Below are 15,219 nucleotides of genomic sequence, written 5' to 3' on the forward strand. Positions count from 1 at the left end.
CTGCTTTGTAGTTTGAAAAAGGGTATTCAGTGTACTCGGATTTGTTACTTAAAATACAGAAATTTCAAATAGTGTTTTAAGGTTTGGGTTTGTCAAAGGCCAACACAAATGAGAAGTATGTGAGAAACACTATCTTGCAGACAAGTTTCCTTATGCTGCTGTAGTGGTTATCTCTCGAGAATCTAACCAAAAATGAATTCTGACCAAAAAAAAAAGATGCATGTCTATACATAAATATTTTAAGTGTAGTTTCAGAGAAGTGATATCTTTGAAAGCCATCTAGTTTAAAAGGCTCTTGAGGTTGTTGGCTTTTATGGTAACTGACTAAAATTTACTGAATTTGCTATTCTTGATGAAGTTGCAGGTGGGGGTTTCTTCAGATGTCCTCTACTTGGGTATTGGCTGGTCAACGCTCAGAGTGATTGCTTTAAAAGACAGGAGTAACCAACCCCACAAAAGGCCCTAGGGCAAAATTTTGATTAATCCCCTGGTTTTTCTGATCGGAGAAATTAGCTAATTGGAAATACCAACTCAAAACATTTTGGAATCTTCAATTTCTAGCACCTTAAGCATCTCTTGAATCTTAGATTTTGAACAGAAGCTTTTGTCACTTCCAGGAAGATTGGTCAGCAATCTTTAATACAATTGATTTGTAAGTGCTGAGATCTTCATTGGAAAGTAAGATTTTTGTTACAATTGACTGTTTTTCCTCTAATGAAACGAGTCTTGATAGTCTGCAGCAAACGATTCTCATGAGAGATCTGTCCTATGGGATTATTTAAATTGTCTTAAACCATGAGACAGTTGGAACAGGACGTAAGTTTTCCATAGATGTTGCAAATAGATGGATGAAAGAACAGTGATAGTGGGGGCTAAATGGCATTTTAGGGTAGTTCCAACATTTTTCATTACCAGGACATCCTTTAAATACATTCTTTCACAGACTGGGGCGGGAGGAGGGGTTCATTTCTTTTTTTTCATTTCTTACTGATTTTTTTTTTTGAGAGCGAGAGAGCAGGGGAAGGGCAGAGGGAGAGAGAGAATCTCAAGCAAGGTCCACGCCCTGCCCAGAGCCTAATGGGGGGCTCGATCTCACAACTCTGAAATCATGACCTGAGCCAAAATCAAGAGTCGGATGCCTAACTGACTGAGCCACCCAGGCGCCCCTGGACTGTGTTTTGAATGGCTATATACTTATCAAATATATTGCTCATTATGTGATGACATTTCTATTAAAAGGTACATAGGGCATCTGGCTGGCTCAGTCGGTAGAGCATGCAACTCTTGATCTTAGGATTCTAAGTTCGAGCCCCACGTTGGGTGTAGAGATTACTTAAAATCTTAAAAAAAAAAAATATATATATATAGCTGTCAGAGTTCTCCACAGTGATAATTGGCATTATACCATCAACTACAATACCAGCTAAAAGCAAAGAAACAATATTTTCAGTAGCTTGTGCAGATTTTTAAAAATATGTGATTTCTATCAGACTTCTAAAATACTGAAAATAAGTCTTAAGAATTTTCATTACTGCTTCCTAGGACTTTACACTGACCACATCACTGGAAATGAAAAAGAAAATGCATTTTTGAGTATTTCATATTTTGGGGAAAGTGATTTTAAAGTACCTGTAGTATGAATACAATTCAAATTCCTTTTTTAATTTTTTTAAGATTTTATTTGACAGAGCGAGAGAGCACAAGCAGGGAGAGTGGCAGAGGGAGAGGGAGAAGCAGGCTCCCCCACTGAGCAGGGAGCCCGATGTAGTTCACTTTGGGGCTCAATTCCAGGCCCCTGAGTTGAAGGCAGACGCTTGATCGACTGAGCCCCCAGGTGCCCCAATTTAAATTTTTCTAAATCCTGCTTTTGAATGACTTAATCAGAAACAAAAAGACCTCCAAATTATACCTTTGATCTCATTTGAAATACATACTTCTAGGTTTTTCATATATGTATTCTTTAGTTATATTCCATGTAAACTAGGATTTAGAATCTGTCAAAACAGAAAAACTTCACCCTGGCCTAGGTCCTCCCTTATTCTTTTTTTTTTTTAAGATTTTATTTATTTATTTGAGAGAGAGAATGAGAGACAGCACAAGAGGGAAGAGGGTCAGAGGGAGAAGCAGACTCCCTGCTGAGCAGGGAGCCCGATGCGGGACTCGATCCTGGGACTCCAGGATCATGACCTAAGCCGAAGGCAGTCGCTTAACCAACTGAGCCACCCAGGCGCCCCTTCCCTTATTCTTTTAATTAAAGTTATTTTAATTGCTATTAGCATGATGTTTTAGAACACTAAGATAAAGACATCAAAAGGATTTTTCTTTTTCTTCTATTCCCCAACCAACACAATGACAAATTGGGGGACATCATCTCACATCCAGTTCTCTGCTGACAGTGGGATTCTTTATTATCTTTAACCCCAAGAGAGGAGGGTCTTGGTGTTAGTGGCAGGTGCAGAGATTTGCCACTGACCCATAGCCAAGAGCCACAGTACTACCAGATGAGTGTTGTTTAATCTGAATCTTTTTAAATTCTCGTGGGTATAAATATTTGCCCCTTGATGAAATCATCCTCTTCACTAAGGCCACCAGGGGGCAAATTTCACTCCTCTGCCTTTAACAGTAACAAGCAGACACTCAGCCAGGAAATACACAGGCATTAATTACTGTCCTCTTGGCAATTCTGGAAAAGGTATGCAAATTCTTAGTATAACTTGGTTAAGAACAATGGTCAGAGTTTATTAACTCTAATTGTTGCCATGAGAAAAGAAAATGCCTTACATGAAGATGTCAGTTCTTAAATTATTCCATAAAATGCTCCTAAGATCATATTGTTTTTTAATTTAGCAGTACATATTCATATTTCCATGCATTAGCATGTTCCTCATAATAGGGTAAGAATATGTACTCAGGTATATACATCTATATTAGATAAAATTTTCATTAGACATTTTTTCAAAAAGTATTTAATACTTGATTCTGTGTTCACCGACTATGGCCTAAGTAATTCAAATTAATCCTTCTGAACACAAGCAGGATGAAATATATTTTTAAGTCTTCTTAAAAGAACTAAAAATATAATGAAAAGCTCACCTGGCTAAAATTTAGAGAAGGTCAAAACCTAGAGAGTAAGCCTGGCATTCAAAGTTGGGTTTGATGGCCTTACCAGACAAAGGGCACAGAAGTCAAAAGCCTAGGCCACCCCCAGGTGGAGACTCTCATACCCCAATCACCCCCATTAAACTAAGGGCTTCCAAAAGACCTGAGAACCCAGTTTCCTCACCTGGGTAGTTAAGGGAACCTTAATCTCAGAATTTAGATTAAGATAGTTCTAGTCATGTAAGGGGCCTCAAGTGCCTGGAAAAAGCAAATGAAAATCATTTCTTCACCCTAGATTTCTGATGGTTTCCACGAATGTTTTTTTCAAACATAATGACCGATACATAAGAAATTAAAATCCACCATGAGTGAGAATCAACACAATGAACAAACCCAGAAGATACCAGGTCTCCATGCTTACTACATTGAAATAAAATACAAGCTGAAAATACCTCAGGGAAGAGGAAACTATTAAAGCAAGACAGTAGATCTGATAAAGAAACAGAACTGATACAAATAAAACAATAAATGAAATTAAAAACTAAAGATGGATGGGTCTAAAAACAGAAGATACAAGTTAAGAATTAGTAAACTGAAGGATAGATGAACAGAAGCTACCCAAAATGTAGCATGGAAAGACAAAAGCATGAAAATTGCCATGGAGAAACAGTGACATAAAGGTTATAGTAGGTAGGCATAACATGTTTAATTGGGGTTTTAGAAGAGACAGAGGCTCCCACAGCAGCCCACTGAGAAGGTGAGCACGGGGCAGGGATGGCAGAGGAGACTTAGACTCTTCCTGTGGGGTGGGGGCACCCCCCAAAAAAGTAAAAGAGACAGAATGAGTCAGTATATGAAGAGAAAATGGCTGAAATTTTTCCAAAAGTGATGAAATACAATCTACAGATTCAATATACCAACAAATTGCGAGTAGGAAAAATATAGAGAAATCTATGCAGAGATACATCTTCGTGAAACTAAAATGTTTAACAACAAAGAGAAAAACCTTCCCGACAGAACCTTGCATTAGGGGGCTTCACTTACTGTGGGTAGCCAGAGAATACTGTGATTCAACTGTTTGTACCTGCCACCCTACTGGCTCAATACCATGGGTGTGACTTGTGTGTCCCAGATGCCCATGGCTAAGGGCATGAGTGTCCCACAGACCGTGGAGCCCCTCACCGGAAACTGGAGATGCTTGAGGCAGCGAAGCGAGGAACATTTTGTCTGGATTGTGAGACCTACCCCACAGCTGCCTCTACTCTTGGCAGCCAAGGTTAGGCTGGGAAGCTGATGTACATGATGCACAACTCAGAGTACCCTTTGAGAATGGCCCTTGCCTTATTTCTGACAACAACTTCGATGAGCTCATGGTGAAGTTCAAGGGCTTCTTCCAGAGTGCCAAGGCCAGCAAGATTGAGACCTGGAGTAGCTGTTACCAGCACTGTGACCTCCTAGTGAAGGTGGACACAGTCACCATGGGGCCCAGTGTCCGAGGCATCTCTATGGCTAGAGTATGGCTCCTGCGTGGTAGCCAGCAGCAGCTGTAGCTTGCTGTTCAAGTCCCTACAGAGTTTTCTAGGCAGACACGCACCAGGGAACAGAGTCTGGGAACAGCAACGCCACGTACAGCCCAGCAAAGACCACGGTCCAGCACATGGAACTCTTCAGTAAGATCCGCAAGCAGCAGCAGGTGCCAGTGGCTGGGATTTGTTAGTGACTGGCAGCTGCCCGGCTGAGCTCTGTCACCAGGGGGGCCACGCAGGAGGAGAGGTGCTGCACCCTGAGGCCCCTGGACCCCAGAAACCCAGGGCAGGAGTGGACACTTCTCTCCCTCTTCCCAGCTGTGACTTTTGTTCTGGGGATCTGGACTCCCCTCCCCTGACCCTCACACGCAGCCCCCCAGCAGCGGCATCACCCTGCGCCTTACTGGACCTGGCCTGTTCTCAAGAATGGTAACTATACAGAGTGGAGAAGTGTGGAGGGAAAGAGGTAGGACAGGGCTGTCCCTGCCTAGGATTGGTGGGGACAGCAGTCTGTATCTCCAGCTATTGAGGATTTGGCCTAAGTCCGCCGTGGACAGGCTGGGCTGGGCTGTACTAAAGGCCTCTTCCTCTACTCCAGGGATGCATCTGGGCCTCTCCTGGAGAAGGAGTAGGAGGCATCACTTGGTGTGATGGCTGTCATTTCCTAACCTGTTTGCTGAAGTGAACTGTGAGTTGACTTTTCTAGGGTGTTGCCGGAGTCCTTTGGAGTCTCCCTCTGGCACCTTTCCATTCTGTTGTGAATGAGGTTAAGCCACAGGCTGAGCCGCTCTAACAAAGAGAACCTAAAGTACAGTGGCTCCTAGTAGAAGTTTCTTCTTCTCTCTTCTAATAGTACAGGTGTAATCAGATGGTCTGGGGCAGATTCAACTGTCCAAGGTCACCGAGACCTCGGTTTCCTTCTATCTTGTTGTTCAGCCAACCTTGGGGTGTTGACCTTGCCCAGAAGGTCAGCTCCGTGTCTACAATACACTGGGGAAAGAGAACAAAGCAGTTTCTTTTTAAAGGATATGACCTGGATTCACTCAAATCGGTGTGGCCACACTTTGCTGAAAGGGACGCTGGGACATAGAGCCTCTTATTTGGGTGACCATGTGTCCAGTTAAAACTCAGGGGCTTCTAGAACTAAAAGATGAAGGAGAAAATGGATGTGGGGGCCCAGTCAGGAGCCTCTGCTACATGGAGCTCAATGGATGAGCCCAGGAGTGCCCTTGGTTGTTAGTTTGCTGAGTACCCTTGTAACAAAGCCATTTGTTTGTGAATTGCACTGGGATAGGGCAGGTGCCAAAGCCACTTGTGAGTTTCGCTGGCTTAGTCACAGTGGGCAGTCAATTTTGCACCCTTGCCTAAGGGTTCACAGCTTCCTGAGCTCTTGGTCCTCCTCTCATTTGAGCCTCCAAGCTGCTCATTTGACTTAATATTGCCTGCCCACCCAACTCCTGCTACAGAAATGCTCGGTAGGGCTAACATTGGTGTATACAGTCAGAGATGGTCTTAAGCTGTCCTCAAGGTTACTGTCCCTCACTGAAGGTATCTAAGAGAAATTATTTTGAGATCTAAAGCCTGTGCAACAGAATCAGGTAGTGGTCATGTTTCTCTTTTAGCTTTCACTGGCAGAAAGCTCAGTTTAATTTTCTAACTACAGGATGGGCCATCTGCATTTTTTTGTTCTCCTTTTCCCCTGGCTTTTTTGTTTCTTTGTTTTGTTTTTGGTTTTTTAAATTGAGGTGTGCTTTAGATGTCATTTACACACAATAAAATGCATCGATCTTAAAAAAGAGAGAGAAAAGCCTTCAAAGTAGCTAAATCTAGATCCAACTACCAGTAAGCAGGAAATACAAGAAATAGAGGCACATGAGAATGCAACCATCCAGGGATGCCTGGGTGACTCAGTCGGTTGAGCATCCGACTCTTGATTTTGGCTCAGGTTATAATCTCAGGGTCATGGGATCAAGCCCCATGTCAGGCTCCACACTCAGTGAGGAGTCTGCTTGAGATTCTTCCCCCCCTCCCTGTGTCCCTCCCTTCACTCATGCTCTCTCTCTCTCAAATAAATAAATAAATAAATCTTTAAAAAAAGAATGCAACCATCCAAATCTAGAATATGGAGAACTCAACAATTAGAATGTTCCATTTCTTCAACAAATAAATTATGTGAAGAAAAGTGTTGGGGGGGAAGTGGTTCTAAGATTAAAGAAGACTTATGGAAAGCAAGATTTATTATGGCAAGCAAGCATTTAAATGCAAATCATTTTGCCTTAATTATGACGATGTGTGAGTTATATGGAAAATGGAGACAGCCTTCCCGTGTCTGGAGAATTCTCATATGAGTCTTGGTGAGAAGCGAGGAATAACACTGAAAATCGAAATTTAATAATCACGTTCCCAGTCTCCCTTAGAGCCAGAGCATAGATATGTGGCCTATCCATCGGAATTCTCCTACATTAGACCTGGAGACAGGACCTAGTGAGTCAAGATGATTTAGGGGAGTCAGTGCTAGGAGAGGTGGCAGCCATGGCGGCAACCACTTAGCAGAGCTACGTTCCTAAGGCTCTAGCAGCAGCGCCCAGTTTCTAGCATGGCTCAGGTCGATGTTGAAACAGCGGTGTCTGTGTACAGCAGGAGCAACAGCAGTAGAAACTGAAGCATCTTTATGGAGCCAGTTTTGTGGTGTGATTTGGAAATCCTTGCTGGAGGAGAGTTCCCAAATGTGGCTTTCCAACTCTCCTAGAGGGTATAAGGTACTAAAATAGACATTATTAAACTCATTTTTAGCTAAATATATACATGAGTAGATATTCAACAGACGTATTAACCAGAAGCACTTCCAGAACAGCAGAATGAGGGCTTCCAAAATTTCACTCCACTGTAAAAGCAATGAGAACAGTGGCAAAAAACTGCCAAAGTCCACTTTTTTAGAACTCTGGAAATAAAGTCTTGCAACAATCCAAGGTGCACTTTTTTAAATGACTGAATCTAAGAAAAGAGAGCTTTATGATGTTGTAACTTCCCTTTAAGGGAATGCAATGAGCAATTGTATACCAACAAATTAGATACCTACATGAAATGAACAAATTCCTAGAAAGATAAGAACTACTGAAACTACATAAGAAGAAACAGACAAATTGAACAAGAGATTGAATTAATAATTTTTTAAAACTTTCTATGAAGAGGGGTGCTTGGCTGGCTCAGTTGGTAGAGCATGCAACTCTTGATCTTGGGGTTGTGAGTTCAAGCCCCACATTGGGGGGTTAGAGATTACTTTAAAGTAAAAATTAAAAATTAAAAAAGAAAAGCTTTCTATGAAGAAAAACCCATGACCAGCTACTTCATTGGTGAATTTTATCAAAATGTTTAAAGAATAAACACTCCCCCCCAAAAAAATGAATTAACACTGATCCTTCATAAACTCTTCCAAGAAACAAAAGAAGAGAGAACACTTCCTGACTTATTCTATGAGGCCAGTATTACTCTGATATCAAAACCTGATAAAGATATAACAAAAACACTACAGATCTATATCCCTTATGGATATGCACACACAAACTCTCAAAAAATCCTAGGAAAGAGAATTCAGCAACATATAAAAAGAATTATACACTATGACCAAGTGGAATTTATCCCAGGAGTGCAAGCTTGGTTTAACATCTAAAAATCAATGCCTGGGGCACCTGCGTGGCTTGGTGGGTTAAGTATCTGCCTTCAGCTCAGGTCATGATCTCAGGGTCCTGGGATCGAGTCCCGCATTGGGCTCCCTGCTCACGGGGAACTTGCTTCTCCCTCTCCTCCCTGCTCACGCTCTCTCTCACTGTCTCTCTCTCTCTCAAATAAATAAATAAAATCTTTAAAAATAAATAAAAATCAATGCCAATGTAACATACCACATATTAATATACTAAAGAACAAAAACTACATAACTTCAATAGTTGCAGAAAAGCACCTGACAAAATCCGATGCCCTTCCATGATCTAAAAAAAAACAAAACACAACAACAACAAAAAACTCAATAAACTAGGAATACAAGATGTTATGGACTAAATTGTGTTCCCTCACCGAAATTCATATGTTGAGGCCCTAACCCCTAACTGTATTTGGAAATAGGACCTTTAAGGAGATAATTAAGGTTAAATGAAGTCATAGGATAGGGTCCTAATCAGATAGACCTGGTACCCTTATAAGAAAAGAAAGAGATGGACCGCCTAGGTGGCTCAGTTGGTTAAGCATCTGCCTTCAGCTCAGGTCATGATCCCTGGGTCCTGGGTTTGAGTTCTGCATTGGGCACCCTGCTCAGCGGGGAGTCTGCTCCTCTTTCTCCCTCTGCCCATCCCCCCTGCTTGTGCTCGCTCTCTCTCTCTCAAATAAATAAATAAAATCTTTAAAAAAAAAAAGAAAATGAAGAGACACCTGACATCAATCTCTTCCTGTACACACATGCAGACACAGAAAAGGCCATGCCAGGACACAACAAGAAGAAACACATCTGTAAGCCAGGAAAAAAATGCCTCACCATGGGGCACGTGGGTGCCTCACTCAGTTGGGAGGCTGGCTCTTGATTTCAGCTCAGGTCCTGATCTCAGGTCCCTGGGATCAGGCCTGGGCTTTACACTCAACAGGGAGTCTACTTAAGGATTCTTTCTCTCTCCCTCTGCCCCTCTCCCCACTCGCATGCTCTCTCTCTCTTTCTCTCTCTCTAATAAATAAATAAATCTCTAGAAAAATGCCTCGCCAGAATCCAACCCTGTTGACACCTTGATCTTGGACTTCTAGCCTCCAGAATTGTGAGAAAATAAATGCCTATAGTTTAAACTATCCAGTTTGTAGTATTTTGTTATGACAATCTGAGCAGACATATAGAAGGGAACTTCCTCAACCTGATAAAGACTGTCTAGAAAACCCCACAGCTAACATCACACTTAAGACTGAATGCTTTCTCCCTAAAATGAGGAACTACGCAAGGATGTCGACTCTGTCACTTCCATTCAACATTGTACTGAAGGTTTTAGCCAAGCCAGTTAGGCAAGATTGAAAAACAAAAGCTATCCAGATTGAAAAGAAGTAAAACTCTCTCTATTTGCAGATGACATAATCTTGTATATGACAAAATCTTAAAGACTCCACAAATTATTAGGTAATAAGTGAGCTCAGCAAGATTAAAGGGTACAAGATTAATATAAAGCTTGCATTCCCAGGATAAATTCTACTTAGTTGTAGTATATAATTCTTTTTATATTATATTAAAAACTTCTGTGCTTCAAAGGACAACACCAAGTAAGTGAAAAGGCAACACATAGGATATATAGAAATACTGCAAAACATATAGGTGATAAAACACTTGTATCTCAAATATACAAGGAACACTTACAACTCAGAAATAAGACAAATAGCCCAATTTTTAAATGTGCAAAAAATCCAAACAGACATTTCTCCAGAGAAGATATACAAATGGTCAAAGACGACATGAAAAGATACTGAACATCATCAGTCATTAGGGAAATGCAAATATCAAAACCACAATGAATTACTGCTTCACACACACTAGGATAACTAAATCAAAAAGACAGACAATAACAAGTTTTGGTGAGAATATGGAGAAATTAGAACCCTCATATATCATTGGTTAGAATATAAAATAGGAGCAACGTTCGGAAACAATGTGCCATTTCCTCAAAAAGCTAAATGTAGAGTTACAATATGACCCAGCAATTTCTTCCTTTTTTTAAATATTTTATTTATTTATTTATTTAGAGAGAGCAAGAGAGAGAGAGAAAGCGAGCACAAGCAGGGAGAGGGGCAGAGGGAGAGGGAGAAAGAGAATCTCAAGCAGACTCCGTGCTGAGTGTGGAGCCCAACCTGGGGCTCAATCTCACGACCCTGAGACCATGACCTGAGCCGAAACCAAGAGTCAGACACTTAACTGACTGTGCCACCCAGGTGCCCCCCAGCAATTTCATTCTTAAATTTATACCCCAAAAATGTTAACATGTCCACACAAAACTTGTACTTAAATATTCACAGTAACATTGTTCATAATAGCCAAAAAGTGGAAGCAATCCAATGTTCATCAATTTATGAATGGGTAAAAAATATGTGGAATATCTATATGATAGAACATTATTTGGCCATAAAATGTAGTAAAGCACTAATACATACCACAACATGGATGAAACTTGAAAACATCATGATAAGTGAAAGTAGCTAGACACACAGGTCACATATTATATGATTCCATTTATATGAAATGTCCAAAATATGTAAATCCATAGAGACCAAAATAGGTTAACAGTTGTTCAGGGGCTAGGAGAAGATGTAGGGCATGGCTGCTATTATGTATGTGATTCCTTTTTTGAGTAAAGAAAAAATTCTAAAATGGTGATAATTGTACAACTCTGTGAACAGATTACAAACCATTAAATTGTACATTTTAAAAGATGAATTTTTAAACTTTATGAATTATATCTCTTTAGAGTTGTTATTAAAAAAAAAAAAGATAAATCCGGGGCACCTGGCTGGCTCAGTCGTTAAGCATCTGCCTTCGGCTCAGGTCATGATCCCAGGGTCCTGGGATCGAGCCCCGCATTGGACTCCCTGCTCCGCGGGAAGCCTGCTTCTCCCTCTCCCACTCCCCCTACTTGTGTTTCCTCTCTAGCTGTGTCTCTCTCTGTCAAATAAAGAAATAAAATCTTTAAAATAAATAAATAAATATCCATCCAATACAAATTATATGCCTATATTTGAAACAGATTTGAACTATCAGCTATGACAAGACAGTTTTAAAACACATTAAGGGAGCTCCTGGGTGGCTCAGTCAGTTAAGCGTCTGACTCCTGATTTGGGCTCAGGTCATGATCTCGGGGTTGTGAGATAAAGCCCCACCTTGCGCTCATGCATTGGGCATGGAGATTGCTTGAGATGCTCTCTTTCCCTCTCCCTCTGTCCCTCCCTTCTCTAAAACAAACAAAAAACCAACAACACACACACACACACACACACACACACACACACACATTAGGGAAAATTAAAATATGGACATCACAGTAGAATGTAGTTATCTTTTAAAGAAAGTTCTTACCTCTTAGAGATACATACAAAAAATATTTATGCTAAAATGATATGGTATATGGTATTTACAGCATAAAAAGAAAAATATAGAAAAACCAAGATAGGAATAACACTTAATTTTTTTAAGTGGGTGATGGGTACATGAGTCCATTTTATGATTATTTCTAGTCTAGTGTATGTTTTGAAATTTCCCTTTAAAAATATGAAAAATAACGAATAGGAGAGTAAAATGATAAGCAACTGGGGAGAGAAGTACTGTTTCCAAGGGGCAACAGTAGGGTGTTGAGCTAACTTCTGAGTGGAAAAAAATGGAAGCCAGTCAACAGTAGAATGTTATATTCAATATGCCAAAAGAGAATAACTAAGCCCAAGAATTATCTGTCAGCCAAAAATTTTTCAAGATTGGAGATGAAATTAAGATATTTTCTGAAAGAAGAAAACTAACACATGAGGAAGTTTTCACTAAAGGAAATTTTAAAGCTTAGACTAAATGTAGAAAATAAGTGATCCCAGAGAAAAGGCCCAAGTTACAAAAAGGAATGAAAAAAATTAGTGTAAATGTGGGGAAATGTAAATGAATGTTGACTATGAAAAAATAAATATTCATAAAAAAGTATATGTTCTTATAGACATTCTACCGTTTTCAGAAGGTCATGGTTACAACGTGGGGTTTTCAGAATTCCATTTTTATGAAGAAGACTATAAATAGCTTTGCACCATATTTTTTATTCCTTTGGATTGGAGTAATTCTTTCTTGTACATTTCTCCAAGTAGTATAATTATATACTTATTGTGCTCTCCAAGAAGACTAAATAATCTACAGGGCCTTTTATAACATTTTTGTACTAATTCATTCTATTTTGTTTTGTGTGCCAACAGTGGTCTTTACTTTTTTTTCTAGTTTAAGAGAGATTTAACACTAACTTAAGCTCTTTTAGCTCACGTTTGTTATATTTTAATATGACTGAACTAGTTTGTTAGTTCCTAAATTGCAAAAGAAATTTTTATTATTTATCTTATAATTTTATTACTGAAGCAGGATATTTTGATTCTGTCATTTTGGACATTCAGAATATTTTCATATACCACTATTTATTCTTTGTATTAACCATAGTGTGGACAGTTGTTACATTATATAGAAATTGACCTAAGTATGTGGAGAAATTAGACTGGCCAAATATTAGACCATCTAGTATAATGGAAGAATCCTGAATGATCAAAAATTTCATAAGTTTCTCATGGATTTTCTGAGAAAGAAATACAAATTATCAGTCTTTTATCAAATTCAAAATGAATATTATTGTATGAATGACATAAAATAACAATGATTTCATCTAAAACTGCATATAGTCAAATTAATTTTAAAAAATCTCATTTCAGACGAACCATGAGAGACTATGGACTCTGAGAAACAAACTGAGGGTTCTAGAGGGGAGGGGGGTGGGGGGATAGGTTAGTCTGGTGATGGGTATTAAAGAGGGCACATACTGCACGGAGCACTGGGTGTTATATGCAAACAATGAATCATGGAACACTACATCAAAAACTAATGATGTAGGGGTGCCTGGGTGGCTCAGTTGGTTAAGCGACTGCCTTCAGCTCAGGTCATGATCCCGGAGTCCCAGGATCGAGTCCCGCATCGGGATCCCTGCTCAGCGGGGAGTCTGCTTCTCCTTCTGACCCTCCCCCCTCTCATGCTCTCTTTCTCTCTCATTCTCTCTCTCAAATAAATAAATTAATTAAATAATAAAACTAATGATGTAATGTGTGGTGATTAACATAACATAATAAAATAAAATTTAAAAAAAAATCACATTTCGGGTGCCTGGGTGGCTCAGTTGGTTGAGCGACTGCCTTCAGCTCAGGTTGTGATCCTGGAGTCCTGGGATCGAGTCCTGCATTGGGCTCCCGGCTTGGCGGGGAGACTGCTTCTCCCTCTGACCCTCTCCCCTCTCATGCTGTTTCTCGCTCGCTTGCTCTCTAATAAATAAATAAATAAAATCTTTAAAAAAAAATAAAAATAAATAAAATAAATAAATAAAAAATCACATTTCAGGGGTGCCTGGGTGGCTTAGTTGGTTAAGTGACTGACTCTTGGTTTTGGCTCAGGTCATAGTCTCAGGGTTGTGAGATCTAGCCCCTGCATCAGGCCCACGCTCAGCTCAGCGTCTGCTTGGGACTCTCTCTTCTTCCTCTCTCCCTCCACTCCACACTCTCTTTCTCTCTCTGTCAGATAAATAAATAAAAAGGTTTTATTTATTTATCTGACAGAGAGAGATACAGCGAGAGAGGGAACACAAGCAGGGGGAGTGGGAGAGGGAGAAGCAGGCTTCCCGCAGAGCAGGGAGCCCAATGTGGGGCTCGATCCCAGGACCCTGGGATCGTGACCTGAGCCGAAGGCAGATGCTTAACGACTGAGTCACCCAGGCGCCCTCTTTAAAAAATTTTTTAAAAATAAATCATCATAAGGCTGTACCATAACATATTTGTTACTCCTTTGATGTATATTTAAGTCTGGCCAATTTCCCATCAATGAAATAACACTACATGGTACAACACAAGTGTGTGTTTGTTTGTTTAATATATTATTTTTAAGTAATCTCCACACCCACCATGGGACCCAAACTCACAACCCGGAGATCAAGAGTCCCATGCTCCACTGACTGAGCCAGCCAGGTGTCCCAACACAAGTTCTTTTTTTAACCTAAAATTATTCTGACCTTCCTCTTACTTACTGGGAGAGAAAATTATTAAAATCCAATCTAGTATAAGCTTTGTCTAAATGATCCATTCAGATTCATTAAGCCAACAAGAAGAGTCTCTGGAGTGAGTTAGTCTAATACCAAAACAGAGTCTTATGTGCAAGGTAAGGTAATCATGGGAGTGACACCTCACCACCTTTGCCAAATTCTGTTCTTTAGAAGCAACTAAGAAGGGACACCCAGGTGGCTTGGTCGGTTAAGCGTCTGCTTTCAGTTCAGGTTATGATCTCAGGGTCCTGGGATCAAGCCCTGCATCAGGCTCCCTGCTCAGTAGGGAGCCTGCTTCTCCCCCTGCCTGTTTTGCCTGCCGCTCCCCGTGCTTGTGCTCTTGCTCTCTCTGACAAATAAATAAATAAAATCTTTAAAAAAGAAAAAAAAAAGCAACTAAGAAGTCCCATTCACAGTCAAGGGTAGATAATTACACAAAGGCGTGAATATGAGAAAGAGGGGATAATGTGGTGATACCTTAGAGTTTGTCTGACATAGTTGGAAAGAAAGAAAGACAATATACTTCTAAGAAAAAATGGTAAATTTAAGGTACAAATTCAGGTGGCTGGAGTAAGTCCAAACATAACAGAAACCACAGCATGAATGAATTAAATTCAACTGATAAAAGACAACCTGGGTAAAATAAAGACAAATGTTGGAAATGCAATTTATAAGAAGATATACCCAAAAGAAAATGATACAAGAAAGCTAAAAATATTGACATCGGAAAATATACAGTATTACAATACTAACGATTCTGGTAATAG

At 40.1% G+C, this 15,219-nt stretch overlaps 1 pseudogene; it reads left to right on the forward strand.

Annotated features, from left to right (window-relative positions):
* Nucleotides 1-4,207: 4,207 nt before the first annotated feature.
* On the forward strand, nucleotides 4,208-4,816 carry LOC114224921 (mediator of RNA polymerase II transcription subunit 20 pseudogene; annotated as a pseudogene).
* Nucleotides 4,817-15,219: the final 10,403 nt, after the last annotated feature.

The sequence above is a fragment of the Eumetopias jubatus genome, unplaced genomic scaffold (assembly GCF_037043125.1).
Source record: "Eumetopias jubatus isolate StellerSeaLion01/CBP00866 unplaced genomic scaffold, mEumJub1_p1.0 scaffold_2, whole genome shotgun sequence".
In the NCBI taxonomy this organism is placed as follows: domain Eukaryota; kingdom Metazoa; phylum Chordata; class Mammalia; order Carnivora; family Otariidae; genus Eumetopias; species Eumetopias jubatus.